Genomic DNA, 11,124 nt, shown 5'->3' with positions numbered 1-11,124 from the left:
CAGCCACTTTAGAGAACAGTGTGGAGATTCCTCAAGAAATTAAAAATAGAGCTTCCCTATGACCCTGGAATTGCACTACTGGGTATTTACTCCAAAGATACAGATGTAGAGAAAAGAAGGGCCATCTGTATGCCAATGTTTATAGCAGCAATGGCCATGGTCACCAAACTGTGGAAAGAACCAAGATGCCCTTCAATGGACAAATGGATAAGGAAGATGTGGTCCATATACACTATGGAGTATGATGCCTCCATCAGAAAGGATGAATACCCAACTTTTGTAGCAACATGGACGGGACTGGAAGAGATTATGCTGAGTGAAATAAATCAAGCAGAGAGAGTCAATTATCATATGGTTTCACTTATTTGTGGAGCATAACAAATAGCATGGAGGACAAGGGGAGATGGAGAGGAGAAGGAGTTGAGGGAAATTGGAAGGGGAGATGAATCATGAGAGACTATGGACTCTGAAAAACCATCTGAGGGTTTTGAAGGGGTGGAGGGTGGGAGGTCGGGGTACCAGGTGGAGGGTATTAAGGAGGGCAGGAGGGCGGGTATTGCATGGAGCACTGGGTGTGGTGCAAAAACAATGAATACTGTTACGCTGAAAATAAATTAAAAAAAAAAAAAAGGCAGAAAGAGGCCCTAAAAAAAAGAAAAAAGAAGAAGAAGACTGAACTCACATTCTCCACAGAACGCAACAAATTGTACCTATTAATAGAACTATTCCAGAAGAGCTGGGGGCTGACTGAACAGCTACTAAACAACCGAAGATAGAATGGCAAAAGAACAGCAAGAGAGACAGAGACGTTGGTTACAAAGAGAATCCCACCCCTGGTGCTATAAGCAGGAGAGGGGAGGAATAGTTCTAAGGGCCTTGGAACAGATCCTTCTGTCCTTGGGCACAGAAAAAAATCCCGTAGTTTTAAAAAACTAATGATGTACTGTATGGTGACTAACAGAACATAATAAAAAATAATAGTAAGTAAAATAAATAAATAAAAGAACATTTAATGTTAGAGGCAGTTAATTAGGTTCTAACAAAACACCTAGAGGCCAGTAAAGAAACCATTGCCAGGTACTGGGAAAGTCAGAGGCCAGTCCTGGCAGCATTCCAAAACAAAGCCACAAGCCAGATCAAACCAGATTGACCCAAAACTTTCTCTAAGAACAAAAGATAAAGGACTTAATCATCACTAAAGTAGCCTTACAAGAAATGTTAAAGGGGCTTCTTTTTTTTTTTTAAGGGGCTTCTTTAGGTGGGAAGTAAAAATGGCCATAATTAGATATTTAAAGACTATGAATAAAAAGATGTAACATATGACAGCTCTGTATAAAATGTGAAGAAGGGGTCACCTGGGTGGCTCAGTCATTAAGTGTCTGCTTCTTGCTCAGGTCATGATCCCAGGATCCTGGGACAGAGTCCCACATCAGCCGCCCCTGCCTTCCCTGTGCTTCTCCCTCCCCCACTCCCCCTGCTTGTGTTCCCTTTCTTGCTGTGTCTCTCTCTGTCAAATACATAAATAAGATCTCTTTTTTAAAATGTGGAGAATGAATTAAAAAGGGAAGAAAGAGGAAAAAGAAAAAGATTTATCCTTTTTCTGAGTTTTTTAAAAATATAGAATGTGAACTGATGAATTCCTGAACTGTACATCTGAAATGAATGATGTACTCTATGTTGGTTAATTGAATTTAAATTTAAAAAATAAAATAAATTAAAATAAATATAAAATGTGTTGAATTTAAATGACCATCAAATTAATATGCACTGCTATTTACTTAGGATGCTATATAGGAATCTCATGATAACCACAAACACAAACCTATGATACATACACAAAACATAAAAAGAAAGCCAAACAAAACACTAATGGCTATTCATCAATCACAAAGAAAAAGCAAGAGAAAATGAAAGGAACAAAGAAGGGGTGCCAGGGTGGCTCAGTGGGTTAAAGCCTCTGCCCTCGGCTCAGGTCATGATCCCAGGATCCTGGGATCGAGTCCCGAATCAGGCTCTCTGCTCAGCGGGGAGCCTGCTTCCTCCCTCTCTCTCTCTCTGCCTGCCTCTCTACCTACTTATGATCTCTGCCTGTCAAAAAAATAAAAGAAAATCTTTAAAAGAAAAAAAAGGAACAAAGAAGAACTATGAAAACAAATTTTTAAAATAGCAATAATTACATAGCTATCAATAATTACTTTGAAAGTAAACGTCCTAAATGCACCAATCAAAAGACATAGAGTGGTGGGGTGGATTTAAAAAACAAGATACATCTATATGCTACCAACAAGAAACTCACCTCAGACCTAAAGACACATACAAACCGAAAATGAAGGGATGGGAAAATTTTCATCATGCAAATGGAAGTGAAAAAAAAAAAGCCATGAGGCAATACTTATATCAGTCAAAATACATTAAAACAAAGGTGATAACAAAAGATAAAGAAAAGCATTACATCATGATAAAGGGATCAATCCAACAGAAGGATACAACAATTGTAAATATATACACACCCATCACTGGAGCAGCTAAGCACATGAAGCAAATATTAATGGACATAAGGAGAGAAAATGATGGTAATACAATGATACAATAATACAATAACAATGTCTTCGAGTGATACATTGGACCAGATGTACTTAACAGATACATACAGAACATTTCATCCCAAAACAATAGCATACACACTATTATTTTTTAATTAACATATAATGTATTATTAGCCCCAGGGGTACAGGTCTGTGAATCACCAGGTTTACACACTTCACGGCACTCACCATAGCACGTACCCTCCCCAATGTCCATAACCTAACCACCCTCTCCCTACTCCCCTCCCCCTGGCAACTCAGTTTGTTTTGTGAGATTAAGAGTCTCTTGTGGTTTGTCTCCCTCCTGATCCCATCTTGTTTCATTTATTCCTTTCCTAGCCCCAAACTCCCCACCTTGCATCTCAACTTCCTCATATCAGGGAGATCATATGATAATTGTCTTTCTCTGATTGACTTATTTCACTAAGCTTAATAACGTTTAGTTCCATCCATGTCGTCGCAAATGGCAAGATTTCATTTCTTTTGATGGCTGCATAGTATTCCATTGTATGTATATACCCCATCTTCTTTATCCATTCATCTGTTGATGGACATCTAGGTTCTTTCCATAGTTTGGCTATTGTGGACGTTGCTTCTATAAACATCCAGATGCATGGAATACACACTACTTTGAAGTGCACAGGGAACATTCTCCAAAATAGATCACATATTAGGCCACAAAACAAGCCTCAATAAATTTAAGAAGACTAAATCATACCATGCATCTTTTATGACCATAACACTATGAAAATAGAATAAATAATTTAAGAAGACTAAATCATACCATGCATCTTTTATGACCATAACACTATGAAACTAGAAAAAATCACAAGGAAAAGAAAAACTGGAAAAGAAAATCACAAAAAAACCTGGAGACTAAACAAAATGATACTAAGCAACCAGTGGGTCACTGAAGGTGTCAAAGAAGAAATTAAAGGGGCGCCTGGGTGGCTCAGTGGGTTAAGCCGCTGCCTTCGGCTCAGGTCATGATCTCAGGTCCTGGGATCGAGTCCCGCATCGGGCTCTCTGCTCAGCAGGGAGCCTGCTTCTCTCTTTCTCTCTCTCTTTCTCTCTCTCTCTGCCTGCCTCTCTGTCTACTTGTGATCTGTCAAATAAATAAATAAATAAATCTTTACAAAAAAGAAGAAATTTTAAAAAAAAAAAATACATGGAGAGAAATGAAGATGAAAACACAAGAGTCCAAAATCTCTAGGACACAGTGAAAGCAGTTCTAAGAGGGAAATATTTAGCAATACAAGGTCTACCTCAAGAAACAAGAAAAAAATGAACAATCTAATCTTATACCTAAAGGAACCAGAAAAAGAACAAACAAAACCCAAAGTGAGTAGAACAAAGGAAATAATAAAGATTAGAGCAGAAATAAGTAATATAGAGACAAAATCAAAAAAAAACAAAAAACAAAAAAAGAAATCAAGAACTGGTTCTTTAAAAAGATAATCAAAATTGGCAAGCCCTTAACCAGACTCATCAAGAAAAAAGGGAAATGACCCAAATAAATAAAATCAGAAACGAGAGAGAAGTAAAAATGACACAGCAGAAATACAAATGATTATAAGAGAATACTATGAAAAATTATATGCCAAAAAAACTGGACAACCTAGAAGAAATGGATAAATTCCTAAAAATACACAATCTTCCAAAACTGAACCAGAAAGAAATAGAAAATCTGAATAGACCAATTATAAGTAATAAAATTGAATTGGTAATCAAAAAACTACTAAAAAAAAAAAAAAAATAAAAGTGCAGGATAAGATGAGTTCACAGTGAATTTCTGCCAAACATTTAAAGAAGATTTAGGGGCACCTGGATGGCTGAGTTGGTTAAAGTTTCTGACCCTTGATTTTGACTCAGGGTTGTGAGATCAAGCCCTGCATGGATTTTGCCCAGCATGGATTTTGGATTTGGGATTTGGGATTTGGGATTTTCTCTCTCCCTCTGCACTCACTTTCTCTCTCTCTCTCTCTCTCTCTCAAAAAAAAAAAATAAGTAAATAAAAATAAAGAAGAGTTAATCACTATTCTCCTAAAACTATTTCAAAAAATAGAAGAGGAAAGAAAGCTTCCAAATACATGCTATGAGGCCAGGATTACCCTGATAACAAAACCAAAGACATCATCAAAAAAGAAAACTATAGGCCAATATCACTGATGAATATAGATGCAAAATACTAGCAAACCAAATCTGACAATACAGTATAAAGAAAGATCATTTGCCACAATCAGATGGGATTTATTCCCAGGATACAAGGATGGTTTAATATTCACAAAGCTGTCAACATCATACACTGCTTCAATAAAACAAAGGATAAAAATCATATGATCATCCCAAAAGACACAGATAAAGCATTTGACGATATTCAACATCCATTCATGATAATAACCAAAACAAATACCTCTAAACAAAATAGGAAGAAAGAGAACATACCACACACCTCAACATAATAAAGGGCAAATATGAAAAACTTCAATTAACATCATACTCAATGGTGAAAAACAGAGTTTTCCCTCTAAGGTCAGGAACAAGAACAAGGACGTCCACTCTTACCACTTTTACTGAATACAGTACTGGAAGTCCTAGCCACAGCAATCAGGTGAAGGAGGGAAGGAAGGAAGGAAGGAAAGGAGAGAGGAAGAAAGAAAGAGAGGGGGAGGGAAGAAGAAGGAAGAAAAAGAATGGCGGGGAAGGAGAGAGGAAGGGACATCCGTATCAGTAAAAAAAAAAAAAAAAAAAAAAAAAAAGTTAAATTGTCACTATCTGTATATAACATGACACTCTACATAGAAAATTATAAAGACACCACCAAAAAACTACTACGAGTAATAAATAAATTCAGCAAGGTGGCAAGATAAAAAATTAATACCCAGAAACCAATAGCATTTCTGTACACTAGCAATGAAGTTGCAGAAAGAGAAATTTTTTTTTTAAGATTTTTATTTATTTGACAGATCACAAGTAGGCAGAGAGGCAGGCAGAGAGAGAGAGGAGGAGGAAGCAGGCTCCCTGCTGAGCAGAGAGCCCGCTGTGAGGCTCGATCCCAGGACTCTGGGATCATGACCTGAGCCAAAGGCAGAGGCCTTAACCACTGAGCCACCCAGGTGCCCTGAAAGAGAAATTTTTAAAATACCATTTACAATTACACCAAAAAGGATAAAATACTGGAAATAAAGAGGAGAAAGACCTGTATTCCAAAAACCATAAAACACTGATGAAATAAATTGATGATGACACAAACAAATGGAAAGATATTCCATGCTCATGGGTTGGAAGAATTAACATTGGTAAAATGCCCAAAGTACCCAAGGCAATCTACAGATTCAATGCAACCCTTATCAAAATAACAACAGCATTTTTCACAAAGCTAGAACAAATAAAACTAAAATTTGTACGGAACCACAAAAGACCCCAAATAGCCAAAACAATCCTGAGAAAGAAGCTGGAGGTATCACAATTCCAGATTTCAAAAAGTACCACAAAGTTGTAGTAATCAAAACAGTATGGTACTGATACAAATATAGACCCATAGATCAATGGAACAGAGCAGAGAGTTCAGAAGTAAACCCACATTTGTGGCCAATTAATCTATGACAAAGAAGAGACAAATATACAATAGAGTAAAGACAGACTTTTCAAAAAATGGTGCTGGGAAAACTGGACAGCTACACGTAAAAGAATAAAATTGGACTACTTTCTAACACCATACACAAAAAGTAAAGTCTAAATGGATTAAAGACCTAAATGTGAGACCCAAAATCATATAAATCCTAAAAGAGAACACAGGCAATAATTTCTCTGACATTGACCAGAGTGACATTTTTCTAGCTACATCTCCTAAGGGAAGGGAAAAAGAAGTAAAAGTAACCTAGTGGGACTACACTGAAAACAAAAGGCATTTGAGCAGTGAAAGAAAGCATCAACAAAACAAAAAGACAACCTACTGAATAGATAAGGTATTTGCAAATGATATATCTAATAAAGAGTTAATGTGCAAAATATATAAAGAACTTCTACAACTCAACACCAAAAATAAATAAATAAATAAATAAAAAGTGGGCAGAGAACCTGAACAGACATTTTTCCAAAGAAGACATGCAAGATGGCCAATAAACACATGAAAAGATGCTCAATATCACTAATCATAAGGGAAATGCAAATCACAACAATGAGATATCACCTCACTCCTGTTAGAATGGCTAACATCAAGAAAGATAAGAAACAGCAAGTGTTGGCAAGGATGTGGAGAAAAAGGAACATTCATGCACTCTTGGTAAAAATGTAAAATAGTACAACCACTGAAAAACAGTATGGAGGGTCCTCAAAAAATTAAAAATAGAAATACCATATGATCTAAAAATTTCACTATTGGGTATTTACCCAGGGAAAATGAAAACTCTAACTAAAAAAAAAAAAAAAAATGCACCCCTGTGTTTATTTCACATTATTTACAAATGCCAAAACACAGAGGATACTTAAGTGCCCATCAGAAGATGAATGGATAAAGAAAATGTGATACATTTATTCTTCTTCTACCCACTTAGATGGGATTGGGAGGGAGACAAACCATAAGTGACTCTTAATCTCACAAAACAAACTGAGGGTTGCCAGGGGGAGGGGGTTTGGGAGAAGGGGGTGGGATTATGGACATTGGGGAGGGTATGTGATTTGGTGAGTGCTGTGAAGTGTGTAAACCTGGTGATTCACAGACCTGTACCCCTGGGGATAAAAATATATGTTTATAAAAAATAAAAAATTAAAAAAAAAAAAAAATAAAATAAAATGCCAAAAAAAAAAAAAAAAAAATGTGATACACACACACACACACGGACTGTTACACAACCATTCAAACGGATGAGATCATTCCATTTGAGACAACATGGTTGGACCTAGAGGATATTATGCTAAGTAAAGTTAGACTGAGAATGACAAAAACCATAAGACTACACTCATATATGGAATCTAAAACAAAATAATTAAACAAAAAGCAGAATCAGAAATATAAATACAGAGAACAAACTGATCATTGTCAAAGAGGAAGGTGATAGCGATTTGGGCAAAATGCATGAAGAGGAGAGGAGACACAGGTCTCAGTTATGGAAAGAGTAAGTCACAGGAATAAAACGCAGAGAATAAAGAATACAGTCAATGACACTGTAATAGTGATATAATGGGATAGATGGTTAGCTGTACTTGTAGCAAACATAGCTTCATGTATAAACTTGTCAAATCACTAAGTTGTACACCAGAAACTAATGTAACATCATGTGTCAACTATACTCAAATAAAAATTAGTTAATTAGTTGATAGTGTAACAATGTTGTATGGTACAATCTGGTGACTGTACTTATGGTGTGCATTGTGTAATATACAGAATTCTTGATTTACTGAGTCATATACCTAAAACTAATGTAACACTGTATGTCTGTCCACTATTCTTCAATAAAAAAGAAGTCCCAGAAGGAAGAACAGAATGCATGAAAGATGGTTCAAATTTAAAGAAATAAATGTGGTGAAATTTCCAGAAAGAAAAAAAAAAGGTTTAAAAAGATAAGGATACCCATCAATTCCTCTATGTTCCATTGCTTCTGGGGCACACTGTCATAATGATGTTTTCTTCTAATTGTTCATTTATATGCCCCCACTAGACTCTCAGTTGCTTGATAGCAAGGCTTCTGACCACTTGTATATAGATAATGTTCAATGTCTGCACACAATATGCACAATATGCACACTCACATAGTGAGTTCAGGGTGTGTTTGTAAAATAAACTAATGAATAAATATCTGCCCTGTGTACCTCAACATGTCCAAAAGGAACACCTTCCTATATTCTCCGGACAGACTTCTATCTCCAATGATGTGACCATGCCTTTCTGAATGGCCAGCCTAAAATCTGGGAGTCCTCCTTGTTTCCTCTTTTCTCACATCTCACACCTATTCAGTTAAGACTTATTCTGTCTTTGCCTTCACAATGTAATGAGAATCTACTTCTACCATGTCCACAGCTTCCTCCCTGCTCTGAGCCACAGCCACCTCTCCCTTCCTTCCTAGTGGTTCCCTTAATTGTCCTCTACCACATTCTGCTCCCCGAGTCTGCTCTCCTCATGACAGCTGAAGCACTCCCTCCAAGCCCTTCCATGGGTGCCCTTCCATTCAGAGTAAAACCCAGGACCTCTGCCATGATGCACAGTGCCCTACATGGGCCCACCCCCACTGCCTCTCTGACCTCATCTCCTCCAGCTCTCCCCTCCGCTCCCTTGTTTCAAGCACACTGGCCTCCATAATATTCATCAAACACACCAGGCATGCTTTCACCTTGGAATCTTTGCTCTGGTTGTTCCTTCTACCCAGGACATTCTTCCCTTAAATATGTATTGGCTAACTCTCTCATGTCCCTGAAGTCTTTTTGCAAACACACTTTCTCAAGACAACTATTTGATCACCCTGTTCAAAATGGCAACATCTCAGCACTCCCAATCTTCCTTACTCTGTTCCACTTTTTCTTCCTTCCATTGCACATATTACTTTCATTGCACATATTATATAATCAATTTATTTATTATATTTATTTTATTGTCTGCATCCTCTACTAGAACATGAGTTGTATGAAGCAGGGCTTACTGTCTATCTAATATATCTCAAGTGTTTAGAATATGCCTGGCACATAATAGCTCTAAATTCATATTTTTTCATTAAATGAATGAATAAATAATAGAAGTCAAAATAAATAATAGAAGTCAAAAATAAGGGTAACAACCTATACATATACAGGACTTCACAACTGCAAGTAATCTTATTTCATTGAGCTCATGTTAACTGACACTAACATGTGCCAGACAGACTTGGCTCCTTGCATATATTATTTTAAATCAACACAATTATCTTTTTTTTTTAATTTTTTATTTTTTATAAACATATATTTTTATCCCCAGGGGTACAGGTCTGAACAATTATCTTTAAAATGCATTTTATTTATTCCTTCATCTTACATAGGCAGGATCTAAAACTCATGGTTATTTTCTCAAGGTCACACATTGTCATAACCAATACCCATAACACCTCTTTATGCCATAGTTAAAATACTGTCTATAAAAAGCATTTAGTTATATAGAAACTTTGAGGTTCCATGTAAATGTCTACCCCGGCTGGGATAGACCATTGTATTGTATAATACAATAATAAAATAATACATGGCTTATGTTATTTCATCCTCAAAACATTCTTATGTATTTACCATACTTAGCCCCATTTTACAAATAAGGAAAGTGAGGCTTAGAGAGATTAAGTAATTTGCCCAAGTTTATACTCATTTCTGTCCTTGTTTCCTCCTCTCTCATACTTATCTTATTTACTTACATACTTACTAAATTACTCCTCTCTCATACCCTCATGCCATCCTTAAACCATCAATATACCCTTGGCCCTCTTACTTGGTGAGGATATGAATCAGGATGGCAGAGAATGTAAGTGATCCCCCCTCCTGCTATCACATCTCCATCACCATGGCAGAGCTTCTGGAGGCCAGACTCCGTCCATGAGCTTCACACCTTCTCCTAGTTCATGATCACCACAACCTTTAAGATAACTATTATAATATGCTCATTTTAGAGATGAGGAAAAGGAAGCTCAAAATATTAGTGTTTAAGTACTTGCGAGTTCCACCAACAAGTGGAACTACAATGCAGTCTGGGAGACACTGTAGATCATCTGATCAGAGAGCTCTCCCTATCCCTCCTGCAGGGCTCTCTTCCAGTCCCCTCCCTCTTGCAATGCTGGTGTGTACACCTTCCTTCCTTCCTGGACCTTCTACTACTGAAAAACTTCAGAGATTCACAGTGTACATTGCCCAAAGGAGGTAGCATGTCACCATGAAAAAGACACTGGTCTGGAAGCCAAAAGACCTCAGTTTTAGTCCCAACTTTCTCACTGGTAGCTGAGTGACCTCGAACAACTCCCTCTCTATACATAGAACAACTGGATTAAGTGCTGTGATTCTAAGCTGGAAAAATAGAAATACACCAAATAAATTAATTTCACTGACAATGATAATCAATATTTAATGAGTTAAAAAAAATAGCAGCTCCCAGGTGGCTCAGTTGGTTGGGCATCCAACACTTGATTTTGTCTCAGGTCATGATCTTGGGGTCTTGAAATCAAGCTCCACCTCAGGCTTCCTGCTCAGCATGGAGCCTGTTTAAGATTTCCTCTCTCAGAAGGGGAACCCTCCTACACTGCTGGTGGGAATGCAAGCTGGTGCAACCACTCTGGAAAACAGCATGGAAGTTCCTCAAAAAGTTGAAAATAGAGCTACCCTACAACCCAGCAATTGCACTACTGGGTATTTACCCTAAAGATACAAATGTAGTGATCCGAAGGGGCACATGCACCTGAATGTTTAGAGCAGCAATGTCCACAATAGCCAAACTATAAAATAACCTAGATGTCCATCAACAGACAAATGGATAAAGAAGAGGTGGTATATATATATACAATGGAATACTCTGCAGCCATCAAAAGAAATGAAA

The sequence above is a fragment of the Mustela putorius genome, unplaced genomic scaffold (assembly GCF_011764305.1).
Source record: "Mustela putorius furo isolate JIRA1106 unplaced genomic scaffold, ASM1176430v1.1 tig00000127_pilon_pilon_pilon, whole genome shotgun sequence".
Taxonomy (NCBI): Eukaryota; Metazoa; Chordata; class Mammalia; order Carnivora; family Mustelidae; genus Mustela; species Mustela putorius.
The sequence above is the reverse complement of the archived record's forward strand: the minus strand, read 5'-3'. Positions refer to the sequence as shown.